The 16631-nt window shown below is 33.4% G+C and overlaps 1 protein-coding gene and 1 pseudogene across 4 annotated transcripts in view; both read left to right on the forward strand.

The window, feature by feature from the left end:
- SEMA3A (semaphorin 3A) overlaps positions 1 to 16631 on the forward strand; it is a 691723-nt gene that overhangs the window by 201549 nt on the left and 473543 nt on the right. The window lies entirely within an intron of this gene.
- On the forward strand, positions 5765 to 6475 carry LOC119250313 (transcription initiation factor TFIID subunit 9-like; annotated as a pseudogene).

Below are 16631 nucleotides of genomic sequence, written 5' to 3' on the forward strand. Positions count from 1 at the left end.
AACTCTACATTATCAAGTGCCTGAAGGCTCAGCCCTTTCTTCTCTCATTCCACACACTCCCTACAGAATCTCATCCAATTTTATAAATTTAGATGCCGTCTGTCTGTTGTGGACATCCTAGTATATATCTCTGGCATTAACTTCTTTTTGATTCTAGGTTGCTATATCTGAATGACTATTTGATATTTCCATTTGACTGTGCAATAGGAAAATAGACCTCCCTGCCACCATAACCTTGCATGTATCACCCCAACCTGCCTTTCTTCTCCATCTCTGTGAATGACACCTGAACTCACCCTGTGTGTTAGGTCAAAGACCTGGAAGTCATTCTAAGTTCCGCTTTCCTTAAATTATTTTTAATCACTGTTATTTGTTAAGTCTAGTCAATTAGGTAGGTACTTTATCTGCAAAATCAAGGTTAGTGGTTACACACCATAGGTTCTCATCATTTTTATCTCAAATTATGAATGAACACAGAAGTAAAAAAACGTGAATTAGATAAATCTCTGAAACTATAGGTAACTTTCAGTGAAAAAAAAGATTTATCATTGCATTTATGATTATGTAAAAATGCTTTAGGAATAGACAATAAAGATTATGATTATTTATGTTTTAAATTGATATTCCACTGGTATAATGGTTAGTCTTTACTTTTTCAGGTGTGTTATTTTTGGCTTTCCTTCCTGGGTGGATTTCCTGATATTTTATGCTATTTCCACATCTTTCCATCTAAATGTATAATTTGAGAAAAATTAGCCATTTGTGGAGAAAAAGTGTCCCTAGTGACATTCAGGGGTATCTAACAAAAATAAAAGGCATACACAATTATCCAAGATGGATTTATAGTACTTCTGACAGCACAGGTTAAAAAATAGTCAACAAATTCAAAACAGCAATTCAAATCCTTCAAAATAATCCTTGAGATCTATGTATGTCTGGTGCTGAAACATATAGTGGTAGTTAATTATTTTGATTTGGTCTATGAACTATGTAAGCAATTATAAGGTGTGAAATGACACTATATGTTCTTATATTAAAAATATGCTTTGATGGATAGGTAATAAAATCTTTAAAACACTGATGTTTGAGCTTTTCTTCTGAAATATGCTTCCGTAGTAGTGTGGTGGGTATCTACTAATTTTATCTTCCTGGCATTCTTTTCTTGGCATTTTTTTTTTTTCCTCTAAGAAAGGGAGCTCCTTCACCACCTGGTGGAACATACAATCACCTGGTTTCATTTCTTCAATTTCATGGTGCATATGAAAGAAAGAAATATCCAGTCAATTTTCTTTTAAAATGTTGATATAAATCTTGGGAAAGGGATGCTATGCACTTTCCTCTGGCATTGCTAGATATAAGTATAATCCAAACTATATCAGATGATGGCAAAAAGACAAACTTCTTGAGCATGAAACTATCACAGAGTTAAACTAAGCAGAGACAGCCCACAAAAGAAGCTTATTTTGTAATATTTGATTATATTACTTGCATTCCTGGATCAAGTTTTGCCTAAACAATCCCTGGCTTTATATGTTTTTGAGAAAACATATTCTAGTATTTATTGACTTTTTCTCACTTGTAAACAAAATTATCCTACAAACACAAGTAAAGGGAGGATTTTTATGTAAGAATTTACATAATTGTTTTTAATATTTTGTTATTAAGATGTACTAAACTAAATTTCAATTTACTCATGTATTACTTAAAACAAAATATTACAATTTGGATCAATTAGGTTTTACTTGAAATTACTAAATAATAAATTGTCAAAATTAGTAATATCTGGCATTAATATATCCTGGTATCACTTATTTACTATCTAAGAACTGCAGAATTATGTACTTGATTGGATTATTAAATACATTTGATTTCCTTTATCTTTCTGTCACTCTTGCTAAGCCTTCTTTGTGGGTTCCTGTATTTCAGTTAATTGCTTTTGTTACTCTTTATTTTCTCTGTGTATATTTCTCCACATTTAGGATTTCACCTCTGACCCATATACTGATGACTCCAGAATTTCTATCTTCTCCCTGATTTCCAGGTTTCTATATTGAATCGCCACTGGATATTTTTCCTTACCAAAAAAAGGTATTTTTTACATTATTTTTTAGTCTGTTGTGAAATTACAATTAATATCACTGGGCAAATATCATGAGAGAGGGAATTTAAGGAAATAGCGGCTTTAAAACCCATTAGTGTACAAAATGATGTAGCTAAATAGCAACTCAGAAGGGGTTGTGCTTGTCCATTAACTCCTCCTCCCCAGGGCTCCACGCTGATCTACTTACATTGGATAATTAAATCTAATATTAATGGAACAGGTCTTGGGTGGCATGCCCTACTCACTCCCTACTTGCTCTTCTCATTGTTTTCATACTCCTATAGGAGGCATCTAAATTACTGGCTACTGCACTCAAATTCTGAGTCATCATTTATTTGTCCCATTCTCCAAATCCTGACAATTACTAAAAAGTTTTGCACCTTGATGTTTCTCATCTTGCTTCTCTGTTCTTCGTTACTAATTGTCTTATCTTGTTAATACTTTGCATAAAATCTGTGCAGCTTTTCATTGACAAATAACATATTCTCTCCAATGTGTCTTCACTGAATTTTCCCTGGGATGGGATTGTAACCTTTGCTATGTGTTCTCCTAATGTCCTGTGTATATTTTGTATCATTGAATTAACATGTATCAATGTACTTTTTTTATTTGACTATTCATTTATCTTATGAGACATAGCCATTATTATTATTATTATTATTATTATTATTATTACTCAGCAGGAGAGAGCTCTTGAGTCCTTTCAAAATGTAACACATACCATTTACTAAGTTACGTTTCAATTTTACTTTAAGGTATCAATCCCTGACCAATGAAAATTCTATAAAGAACTTACCTCAGTTGTCAGTTTTTCCTTGCATTCTAGCATTGTATCTGGAATTAAGAATGTACTTCATTTTTTGTTTCTGGCTTATTTCTCTGAGCATGATCTCTTCTAGCTCCATCCATGTTGCTGCAAATTTTATGAGTTTATCTTTTTTGATTGCTAAGTAATATTCCATTTTGTATATGTACGACATCTTCTTGATCCAGTTATCTATTTATTGGCATTTGGGAAAATACCAGATGGTCTCACTCATAGCAGGAATTTAGAAAACCTAAATAAGGGACCAGGAAAAAACCTAATTATAATAAAGTAAAAATCAAAATCAACTAGCAACTATAAACCAGACACACTACAGGGGGCAGGGGAGGAGGAAGTAGGATCAAAACAAGGGGGATGGGAATTGTATGGGCACTATAACCAAGATGAAAATGCATACATTGTGTAAAAATGATGTAAAAATTTATAAAATAAAAAATAAAATTTACAATCACCAAAAAAAAAAAAAAGAATGTACTTCAGGATCTGCAGCCCTTTAAACATGTAATCTTCAGCTGATGACTGTACTACTTTAGTCCTCTGATTCTGTGCCTTTGTAACATGCTCAAGGAAGTATTCATCCTCTGCATTATGAAATCTATAATAACTCTTAGTGGAATTTTTGGGAATCTTATCTATTTTCATATATCAGAACCAGGATACAAGTTCAGACATTCCATTCAATGGAACATTTCTCCCTAAAACTCTCTCCTTGTCATCATTTTACCCTCTGCTGAAACTTATCTCCATAAAGGCTTTCCTAGACCATAATTGCGAAATAGGTGCTAGCATACTTTTCCGTCTTCTGCACATGACTTGGTGTCCTCTTACCATATTTCATTTTCCTCAACCTGCTACTCATTTTGTTGTGTTACTTACTGTCTTTCTCAATATTGAAATATAATAATCGAGGTTATAGACATTGTTCTACTTGCCATTTTAACTAAATGTCTAGAATAAAATGCAGAACATAGGTCCCATTACAGCTAATTATTTTTTAATAAAGAGCAACTGCAACATAAATTTATATTACTTTAATTTACCTCTCTATATAGTTTATGAAAATGTTGTATTCTTATGTTTATATTATTAATCATTAAAGCTATTCACCTCCTCAGTTTCAACTATGTTATTGAGGTCATTTCCCCCCTTTTATCATGAGTTTATTTCCTTTTGCCTTACCATTTTGCTTTCATTGCATTATTTGAAATTTCTATCATCTTTGGTGGTTTTCCTTTCCCCCAGTTTATTAGCTATGTATTCCACCTTTAGTTATTTGGTTTATCTTTGATATATCTAGTTTTTATAATTGATTATTAAATTATCAATTTTCTTGTTCTATTTCTTAGCTAGAAAATGTGACACACAAATACTTCCTTACTGGTTGTGAAGATATATTTGTATTGAGAAAACTGTACCCTATTAGGTTTAACTCTAAAGTTTATACTTCTGGAATAAAACAGGTAAAAGAAGAACCATTAACTTCTCATCTTAAGTTACATTAAGAATGACAAGTAAAAATACAGCAAAGGATTAGCATAATAGCTACGGAAGGATAGCCACAGTCCATTCATTCCCAAATGAAAGGAAATACAATCTAATAACTAGAATTGAGCAGGGTACTTTCAAATTATTGGTTAACCATGTTAAAAGCGATGGACTGGGAAAAAGACAGGCACAGATATAGCATAGTTTGTACTCTATGGACATTCCATTCATCACTCACTCTTTAAGACTTGTTATGCTTCCATCTTTCAACTCTCAAGGGAATTTGAAGGATAGATGTTAGAAAAACAACATGTAAACTCAGGAAACATTTCTTCTCAAGTTCTTGGTACTAATTATATTTTGGTTCTTTGACTCGTGTCTAGATTTTCAAGTAAATCTTAAAATATGTCAACATTTAAATCCTTCTTGCAATATAATTTTTCACCTGTCTATAGTTTCATTCATTTCCTCCTACTAGTGCAATGCATGTATCTATTTTAGCAGTTTGGTAGGCAAAATTAAGATGCTGGTAGTGTTTCGAATGGATTATTTTTAAATTGGAATCTGACTCTTACACTAGTATTTTAAAGTTTTCTTGATGATAAAAAGTGACATATATATATATATCTATATATATATACATATACACCACAGCATGCATATATATGTATTGTTATATAACTTGAACTATACTTTTATTTAAAATAATTATTTTTGAATATGTGAAAATGTTAGTTGGTCAAGGGCATGGATTCCAAACTCAACTGCCTCTGTAAAATTTCTTTACTGCTTTAGTGATTAAATGTTCTTACATGCTGCCTCTCGGTGTCTCATTATTTTTATGTGAAAAAATGACTCTAACTATAGTTATAGTGCAAATACTATTAAGGTATTAATAGTGTTCTTGGAGAATTAAAATATATACAAAGATAAGAATAAGGAATGACATATTAGATGAAAATCAAGTGTTTTTTATAGTCATTTTTCAGATTTGAATGTGTTAAATATAGTATAGGTGTTATTTAAGAAGAAAATGAAGGAACAAATTTATAAAAGAACATTAAACTATACATTTAATATGATCACTAGTTGTGTGGGTTTAATTTTAAAATTTATACCAGTTGTAAATCTCACAATGAATTTAGGGATACTAAAGCTACTTATGAATCTTTTATACTATTTGTAACAATTTATCAAATACAGTTCATACTAAACTATTCCACAGAGGACAGCTTAATTTTCTATACACTCCCACATTCCTGTTTCTCTGCAATTTGAAAGTTCATCAAAACTGGTGGTGAATATGACATTTTCTCAGGACTGAAATTAATGTAGGCGATTCAGCTCAAAAAGTCTTATCAGTGGATATCTTGGAATCTTGCAAGATGACTCCTCCTATAAGTATCCTGCACCATTTGAAAGCACGCATCCTGAAGGCTATGGGGATTACAGAATATGAGCTATGATTTATAACTCAGTTGCAGTGACTACATTGCAGTTACATGTGACCAATATGTGACCACAACTTTATTATCAAGAATGTACTGGAACCATGCTGAGAAAGCTACTGTTGATGCAGTCATTTACCTTTTCTCCATCAGTTTTTTTTATTAGATATTTTAAGGTGAAGAGCTCAAAATGTTTTGCCATAGATTAAGCCATATTCAGGCTCTATATTGTCACTTGATAGGTATTGCCTGACTGCTCTGTACTACAGACTTAAATATTTACAAGAAAAGACATCTTTATCTGCAGGAAGAATAATAACTTACATGATTTTTCGTTCAATCACATGCAGACTAAGTCCCCCTACATTTGGCACACCAACCTCACATACATCTTTTCACCTGAAATAGGGACCCCAGTGTCCTTTACAGAGCAAAAGATTTACAGTGTGTTGATTTCTGAAACATCAGCAGTCCAGAAATGTTATTATTAATCTATCATTAATTGGGTATAAAAGCATTCTTATTACCACAAATATGGTTTCATCACAAAATACTGTCAATGAATCATTAAATGCATTGAAAATAAAATATGAAGATGATGACTATTGGTGGTGATGATTCTGATAATTATTTATGCATAGAAGAACTGGGGTGTCGGCCAGAGGTGTAGGGGGTGAGAGGATTCACCAGAGAGAGTGGGAAGCAGAACAGGCTAAGGGGAGCAGTGGGTAAGACAGGAGCGGTCTATTGTTACAGATGAGGGTTAGCTTCCTGGCCATAGATCAAACTCAGGCCATTACAGTACTGATGGTAGTACTGATGATGGTACTGAGACTTATACCTAGGCCACCAGGAAGGCCTCAATTATGAAAATTTGTAATCCATGTAACATGAATGCTTCATATTGAATCCATTGTATTGAGATTAAATATGCATGCTAATGTTTTCAAGTTCTTTTTAGATAACTTGAAAAGTATATAATGAATCAGTATTTTCACCATATTTTTCAATTGAGACATTGGATTTGAATAGGATTAATAGTTTTTCATCATGCTTTAAGTGTAAAAATGTTTTCAGGGCCTCCCTGGTGACCTTAGGGGTTAAGACTCACTGCTACCTCCACTGTGGCCTGAGTTTGATGCAGACCATGGAGCTAACTCACATATGGTGCAGCAGACCTCTCCTGTCTCACCTGATGCCCTGCTTGGCAGAGTATTTCAGTAAATCTGCTTGTTCTGCTCCCCACTCTATCTCTAGTGAATGCTTTTACACCCCCTACCCTACACCTCTGGTGTACACCCCTGTTCTATCAGTCAATATATTAAAAAAAAGTTTTAATTATCAGTTTTAAAGAGAATTCTGATTAAGTAGGACAAATAATGTCAGTTGAATTGAATTTTTAAAGGAAATTAGTGACTTTGTATCTTGTAAATAATTTGAGTAAAATGTGGCTTTGATAGGGAAGGAAATTTTTGTTCTGATAATTACTGAATTAAATACTGATAGTCATATTCAGCATCTGAAAATAACTTATAAAATATGCTTTATATAAAATACTGAAATCACTTTTAAAAGATATCAAAGATGTTCTAAAATATTTCCACTCAAACACATATATTTGATTTAATTGGACAAATGTATACAGCTATATGTTAAGTATTAAGAGTATAAACCTGTATCTCAAGTGACATATGATCTGGAGATAGAAAAGACATTTAATACTATAGAAATGTATAGTAAATCTGAGTGGATTTAAAATAATGATTTTAATAATAATACCATTTTGCACAAAGTGGGAAGCCAAGTTTTATAGATCCTGAAGCCTATGCAACTTTATAACTAAGGAAAAGAAGAGAAAATTATAAATACAAATTGGCTGTTACGGTATTTCTAGAAGGAAAAAATGGGTAAAATGCAAATATTTAAAAACTTTAAGACTCACTTTCAAAAGCTCCGATTATCAATACACAGAACAGATGATAGCAATTGATCATAGTTTTTATTACAAATTTTTATTATTGAAATAGAAATGTTTATTTCATTTTTCAATATTTTTATTCAATGATGAAATGGTCATGGATATCCTTATTTAGAAATGTTTTGTGAGTTTAATAGTATATTCATCAGTGTATTCAATATTTTGTATCTAATTGCCAATAAAATATTTTTCAAATATATTCATGTGTTTCACTCATCTTCATTAACTGGCTTATCAAAAATCAAATAGCCTCCTTATTACTTCCTTTGAAATGCAAATACTCTTGACCAGTTAGTACATCCAGTATTAAAAAAAAATGTTAAAAGAATTCTGTTATTATTCATTTTTGACACTTTTATTTTATGTTACATGTAAAATTTTCTCAGTTCTTTATAATCAATATTTTTTTAAAGGGCAAAGGAGGACTAACTATAAAAAAGAAAATATAACTACAAAAGTAACTAAAGTCATAAAACGAAACTGCAACTATTAAACCTTCATATAAACACTAATGATATGTGAAGTATGAAACCTATATTATAGTCTTAAACTAATCCTTGCTTTTAGAATCTAAGTTCAAAAGGTTACTCATTTATGAACACTTAGAATAAAATCTGTTCCTGAGACTGATTGTGTATTTATATGGGTTAGAGGATACAATGGTCAGTATATTCAACTAATAATAAAAATTCCTTTCATTTTATAAATAAGTTACTAAAGTAAAAACATACTAAAACTGAGACATAGAAGTTAATATTGCGATGTATAAAATATTTAACTTGCAAGCAAATTTCATATAGAAATACCTAGGAGACATGAAAAAGTAGTGACGTTTTTTTACCCTAAAAAGTATTACTGCCATTAAATTCTTAAATATATTTTTATTCCTAAATAGAAAAATGGAATACATTAAGCATAATGTTAAGTCTTCTTTACTTCTCTTTATGACCTAGGTAAACATTAAAGGATTGATTCTAATTTGGACAGGGGAAATGTCATTTTGCAGTGAAGGTGAACATGTTGATAATTCTTTTAAACTCAAATGATATAATTAACTTAAATTCCAAAAATGTAAAAAGTTGCTTGGTTCTGAGGAGTTGTTTTCTTAAAATCAGACCTTTAACCTCTAGGTTACCATTTTGAATCCAAACCAGATAAAAAGAGACTGAAAATTGTTAACACATGATGTAGCTTGATGGCGTATAGGAAATTAGTTGGTGGTCTCAACTTAATCCTACGGACAGGTAGTCACATCATTAAAAACATCATCAGAATTTCAGTAATTTATCTCTTTATGTAGAGGCTTAAATAAAACCGGGGAATTAATTATAAAAATGAATTGGTTAAAATCAATTTAGAAAATTATAATCAAAACAAATAATTTTATAAATTATCTTGAACTAATGGGATTCTAAGATTAATTGTTCAATATTTTTGATAAGCAAGCTGTCCATTTCAAAGCAGAAAATGGTTCTTTGAATTTGTGTTTTTGGGGACAATGAGAAAATAGATTAAGGGATATTTGTATAGAATTATAAAATATGTCACCAGTGTATGCATGTGTTTATCAATTAATAAAGTTCCAAAAATGTATTAAAATATTCGTAAGGCACCCACCAAAGACTAAATATAATATCTGTTTATACATCTCTAAACATAATCGTGCTGAATTACAGAGATGTTTTATAATGTTACCTGTGTAATAAAGAAATTTAATATTCAGTAAACTAATTTTGATTTTTATAAATTAAAATATCCCTGAAATTGAAGTATATTCAAGATATACTTGAGCTAGAATTTAGTTTAATCCAATTCAATTAAACTGAAATCAGTGAATCTGAAAATATCAGATTAGAAACATCTTTTGTTAGTTTTCATGTGACTTTCCTTATTTCCCATCTGATAATTTATTTTTTTAAAGATTTATTTATGTATAAAAGAGCTGGGGTACAGGCCAGAGGTTTGAGGGGTGAGAGGATTCACCAGAGACAGAGTGGGGAACAGAACTGGCAGATTGACTGAAATACACTGCTGAGGGGAGCAGTGGGAATGTCAGGCGAGGTCTGCTGAGCCATGTGGGTAGCTCCCTGGCTGGGGATCAAACTTGTGCTGCAGTGGCTGAAGATAGCTTCATAGGTTGTGTCTTAACCCCTTTCATCGCCAGGGAGGCCCCCCATCTGATATTTTAATTTCTTTCTATAGTTGGTGGTCATTTTTTCATTTACTCCAATTCATTTAGAAAATTTTTTTCATAAAACATTAAATTCTATTTTGATGTTACTTGAGTATTCTTCAGCATATTACATTGAACACATATATATCTCAGTCATATTCAATCAGTTATAATTTTGTCTTTTGTGATATCTAAAATGTGTGTAATTTCCCCCTAGTTTGGTATTTCAAATATATCCTACTTCTCTGATGTTCACAGGTACCACCTGAGTTGCCATTTTTACCAAGTCCTGTGATTTTAACGATGGTAATATGCTGACTTCTCTCTGCTGATAAGAAAAAAAAGAGTGGTTTCATGGAGGAGAAATAAATAATTAAAGATGTTGCAGAAATACCACTCAAAGATAATGTGGCAGAGTTTTGAGGGAACTGGTTTTGGACAGTTGTTTGGTTAGGAGACTGCTGAATGTTGGGCACGGACGAAATGAGTAATTTTAGAAATCAGATGAATGTCTGGATGTTGCAGAATGAGGGAGGGAGAGAAAACTAAAGTAACTCTGAAATTTCAAGTTTACCATATTGAGAAGATGTGGTACAATCTACGAAGAGAGGGTTCTGGAGAAAGGCAGATGGATTTATCACCATCTTTGTGGAGATGACTTTTCCTTTCACCCTTACTTTGCTTGAGGTTGGGGCTGGGAAGCTATTTTCAATATTTCAGAAAGTGGGGATTTATAAGATAGCTGTACTGAATTTTAATGAGGATAAAATATTAGATAATTGAAATAAGAATACTAAGGAAAGTTCCCAGTGAAGATGATCATATTTTAATGACATTGTGAAGTTATTTAAATAAATAATTTGATAATTTACCTATGAAGCAACAATTGCTTTAGTCAATCTGTATATTTTACAAAATTGTTCTATTTTAAACATCTGCGTTGTGCCCAAGAATTACCAATGAGCTAATTTTGGAGACTTACTGAAGTTATTTTTTAGGAGCAAAGTTGATATTTAGAATCGTTTATGAAGTTTTAGAAATAATATGACATGTTAAGACATTGAGATCCACACAGGTTGATATTCTAGTAAGTGGAAAAGCTAGGGATCAGATCTGAAACTTTTTATACAAATGGTTCTATGCCAGCAAGTCACAGATGCTTGAGATCTTCATAGATAGCCCCATATCTGACAGAGAACTCTCAGCTTGTTTTCCTTGTAATAAATACTCCTAAAAAGAACAAAGTATTTTTGGTACCAAACAACACAATGCAATTGATTCATTATTATTATTATTATTATTATTAATTATTATTATTATTATTATTCAAAGAGCCTACAACCATAGGGACAAAGTGCTATACTTTTGGAATCTGACAACCTGGGGCATGTGAAACTGTTCTGGCAGGTCAGTTCATATGGAAGTTTTATGTGGCAATAAAGACAATTCTACTACTGATTGTTTTTCAGTATAATGTAGTATGCAGGGCATGAAATCACTTGCAAGATACATCAAAATGTAGTGCTTATTATAAGTTACATTCATAAAGGAGCCAACAGCTACATCCAATGAGTGAAATAAACTTAGTAGTATAGTAGCAAGAGGTGGGAACTCTGGCTGTCTCCACAAACCATGCCAGAATTCAATTTCAGCCATGTGGGGATGCAAATACAATATTGTTAAATCTTCTGTTTTTTTTTCCTAAGATCATTTGGCAAACCACAGTTTTTGTTGTAGGTGGAGAGAGGCAGAGTACACTTTGGCTTTACAACAAATTTAAAAAGATTTTATCAAGCCAACAAAATATAACTCTAAATTCCATTTAATCTAGAGACCTCAGTTTTTAATCTCCATTGTAGATATTTCAAATATTTTAGAGATATTGGAAAATGGTAGAAATATATGCATCTTTTTCAATAAACAAATTCTTTTGAAAATTGCTAAGCATCTTTAAGAAATTGCTTCTCTACGAAGAAGACTTATTTGGGTCTCCTATATAAATATACCCTATCTAACATAATGAGATTAAGAAATATTGTGTGTTAAATATTTTTTAACTTCCTACTTGGTTGATACTAGAAACCACCAATAGTAGTTCATATTGTTAGCTCAGTAACTTGGGGGAGCACATTTCCCTGGGTGAATATGTTCTTCATGAACATCTGAGGAGAGATCAGGGATCTGTGCTTCCCTGGCCTTAGTGAAGCTCTTTGTCTTAAGTAACTGGAAGTAAGTTAACTTCCAGGGTGAGAAGAATAAAATGGAATTATCTGTGAAAAGTAGGAGTTAAGTCACCAGCATTTGCTTGAAAATACAGAAATAAGATGAGATGCAGCAAAATGAAAGTGAGACTGAATCATAGTAGCCTGTGCCACAATGAGCAATGCAGACTAGACATTGCAAAGTTTGGATGGAGGAGAAGGTGAAACCTGGGCTCAGCCTCAGAAACAGAAAGAATTTACAGGCAGATCATCAAAAGACAGCAGAGTATCTGGAAGGCTTGAATACCTGGCAGCATACAGTGGTGAATCCCCCACCAAGTCTGGTTCACATTAAGATGTGTGTTTTACCTTGTACACTTCCATCCTTGGCTAAGAAGGACAATCTGGGACCAGAATAGAGGTTAACACATGGCAATATTTTTATGCCTTCTTTTGATACTGTTCAGAGAAACAGACAACAAATCTGCAGGTAGAAATCTAGTGAGGCCAGGCACTGTTTTCTATCTGTTCACTCTTACTTTTCAGTCTACTTTATCGCCAGTGCATTTGTTCTCTAAGGATCCTTTTAAAAAGATAGCACATCTCCTTTTTAGTTATGGTGTTGCAAAAAGATATGGTCAGAGTCCAGTCTGTTGAATTGTTTCATGTGTCTTGGTTAAGGTCCAGTAACTATTTTGAGTGAAACTTTACTAAATAGAACAATCTGGTTAAAACTTTAAAATATTGTGGAGAATCTAGTTTCATCATTCTTTGAAGACATTTTAAGCGTGTGCACGATATGCATCATTATTAGATTCCTAGATAAAGGAGGTACACACAGTACTAGTCCTCTCAGATTTCAGGTTTAAAAGAGAGACAGATCTGCAGACAAATGATCATAATAGCATGATGAAGCACTATTTACGTGGATATGTAACGTGCTTTGGAGACGCTGAGGAACAAGCTGTTATTTTCCTAAAAATTAGACAGATTTTCACACTATAATTTAAAAACAATGGTCCTACAAAGTCTTCCCATAAATGGCAACTTTTTCTGCCCATCAAGCACATTTTTATGATTTATTATTTGATGTTAATGAACTATATTGAATTTTATTGGATGAATTTGCCAGGAAGCCTATAACAAAGTATCACAATCAAAGTGGTTTAAGCAACAGACATTTATTTTTATTGTCTCACAATTCTGGAGGCTAGAAATCTGAAGATCAAGCTATGGGCAAGGCCAAGTTCCCTCTGAAGACATTAGGAAAGATCTGTCCCAAGTCTTTCTCCTGACTTTTTGGTCCTCCTTGACTTGTGACAGTGTAGCTCCAATATTCCACAGGCTTTCTCCCCAGGTGCACTGCACTATGTCCCAAATTCCCCTTTTTTATATGGACACCGCTTATTTCAGATTAGAAGTTCCACCTTACTCTAATATGATTACATCTGCAATAATTACATCTGCAATAATACTATTCCAAATAAGGCTACATTTTGAGTAACTAAGCATTAGTGCTTCAATTTAAAAATTTAGGGTAGGGAAGAATACAATTCAACCTATAATGTTTATTTTCTAAAAGGTCTGAGTTCCCTAGGGATTGGATACTCTGAATCTGAATATAAGGACTATATTTCCAGATGAATCCAGTTCAGGTTTGCTTTCCATATATATGATGCCTACATTTAGGAAATACTGATAATGAGGTATGCAAGTTATTTGGGGATCTGAATGATCTATATAAAGAAACTGATGATTATAAAAGAAATTTGACCTAATAACAGCAGAATATTCCTAGATTCATATTTGTTCTTTTTCACAAGGTCACTTTAAGCTTTTTTTTTTTTTTTAAGATTTATTTATTTATACAAGCACTGGGTACAGTCAGAAGCGCGGGAGGGTGAGAGAATTCACCAGAGCCAGAGGGGAGAACAGAGCAGGCAGACTGATGAAGTACACTGCTAAGGGGAGCAGTGGATGGCAGGAGAGTTCTGCGCACCATGTGGGACCCTCGCCAGCGGCAGGGAATCGAACCGGCGCTGCAGAGGCTGCGGGCAGCTTCACAACCCAGCACTCAACAGCTGCGCCACCGGGGAGGCCTGTCACTTTAAGATTTTGCTAAGGTTTGTATGTCTTTCAGTTATAATACAAAATTTGTGGTTTTCTCCACAGTTTCTTGCAAAACAGAGTGTGTAATACATAAACAGAGTGTGTAATATATATATATATACATATAAACCGTGTTTTATATGTATATATATATATATATTCCATCTGGAAGAAGTAAAAAGAGGGTCACCAATACTCAGCTTGGTTTGTCTGCCACTAGGTGTTTTATTGAAATTGCTAGAAAATGGAGAGAGACACATTGTTTTATTTATATAAAGAAAGATGAACTATGGTTACTGGACAAAGTGTTGGTAGATTCCCAAAGAGTGAATGGCATACATTTTGCTGTGCTTGATTTATTTTGTTGAAATAGACAACACACGTTTAGGTCACAGCAGAGGTTTACTACACAGTGTGACAGCAATGGGGCTGTAAAGGGGTTTGATAGACAGGGAATCTTATCCTGGCTACTTTGACACAAGTGGCACATTTTAAGAGATGGTATAACCAGTACTGATATTTGTACATTGTTAGCAATTCAAGTCATAAAGTTTGTCTCATTGTTATGTAAGAAAGGGTGATTTTTGTTGTTGATTTTTTTTTTTCAAAACTGATATTTGGGTAATTAGAGAGTGTTAGTATATAATGGCTTCTGTTGCTTCTGACTCATTGGTCTGAAAGAAAAAGATGAGAAATTAAAACTTACAGTAGCAGCAATATAATCAAGTTTGACATTTTCCTAGAGAACATTATGTCAAAGGAACACATACGGAGAATCAAAGTTTTGAAAGAAAACTTTTAGGAAATAAAAGAGATTAGCCAGAAAGATTCCAAAGGGAAAGGGTAGGAAACAAAATCTATGGGAGCAGCATAGAGCTGGCTTAAGTGTATACGATCAAATATTCATGAACTCTGAGAAAAGTGAAATAAAATGAAGTTAGAAGTTGGAATTTGGGAAGGATGGATGAACGAGAAGTGATAAAAAACTGTAACACTGCCTCGTAGGGATAATATTTAAAAATAAAGTCATCCCCAAATATGTGAGAAAACAGTTTCTTGTGATAAGTAAATCAGAGATCAGGAATCCACTGAAGATTAGCTATGTCTGTTAGACGGCGATGCTGGGAATGAAGCAATCCAAAGACATTGCAAAGAATGCAAAAGAACTGAATGGGTGCTTTGTGTCTGGCCCTCTCTCCAGGATGATGAAGAAGTATCCACCCTGGAGTTACTTTGTGCAGAGAGGGAAGGTGAAGAACTGTCAGGGAAATCAAAACAAAGACCTGATTGAAAAAATATGAGAAATTAAGTGGCCATAAATCATGAAGTTCAAATGGTCTTCATCTAAAACTTCTGAAGAAGTTAAAGAACAATGTAGCTAAGCTACCACCAAAAATGTATCAACACCTTCCATCAAAGAGGAGGGTGATGAATGCCCATCCATCCCTGAGAATAGCTCAGTGTTACTCGCTAGGTTAGGTTTTAATAAAAAACATGGTGTTGTCTAGCATTATCGATGCCTTAAAAAAGTGGAAGTATTTTCCCTTGTGGAAAATGTGTACTTTCACAATTAGTTTATAAGTTCTGAAAGATATTTCTTTGTACATAGGTTTCTTTTCTTGTTTTTGCATGGTGATTTTGTTTTCTTCTCAGTGCTTCTTTGTGCATTTCCTACCTTGAGTGCTATTGGACACCACTTACAAGATACACACTGATGGTTACCAGGGAGAGGATCACCATCTAGCCTGAAATAACTCATGGCAACATTTGTTGGTTGTCAGCTTGGTCTGGTCAATAAGCAATAACTTTATTGTTACAACATGTGGTGATCCTTTAGACAGTAAACACCATGCTGAGAAGAGCACCGTAAAAGCTGCTTGGTAAACTTGATTACCCCAAGCACCATGTGCATCGACTTTGCTTAAGAATTTTCTCACATTTTGGGGAGGTTGTTTTTGAAGAATTAGCAGTTCCAGGATGCCCAAATTAATACAAATTAAAAAATGGCTCTGAGCGTGTCACAGTTTCTGGTGATGGATTCAGGGCCTCCCAGTAAAGACCATGCATTGATTACACAAGAGACTGTTTAATTCTTAGCAGGTGGGCACAGGCCAAGTTTTCCCATCTTGCTTTGCCAGTGAACCTCGAACGTGACCTCTCCAAGGGAAGGAGGGGAATTCATTCGCCATGTTTACTTTATTCTGAAACTCCTTTTAGATGAAGGCCCCTCACTGTGCTGAATTGTTCTTAGTTAAGAGAGTGAGATACGTGGCATGACTGGTGTTTTTGACAGTCTTTGGGACAATTATT

The sequence above is a fragment of the Talpa occidentalis genome, unplaced genomic scaffold (assembly GCF_014898055.3).
Source record: "Talpa occidentalis isolate TD23 unplaced genomic scaffold, MPIMG_talOcc4v2.1, whole genome shotgun sequence".
Taxonomy (NCBI): Eukaryota; Metazoa; Chordata; class Mammalia; order Eulipotyphla; family Talpidae; genus Talpa; species Talpa occidentalis.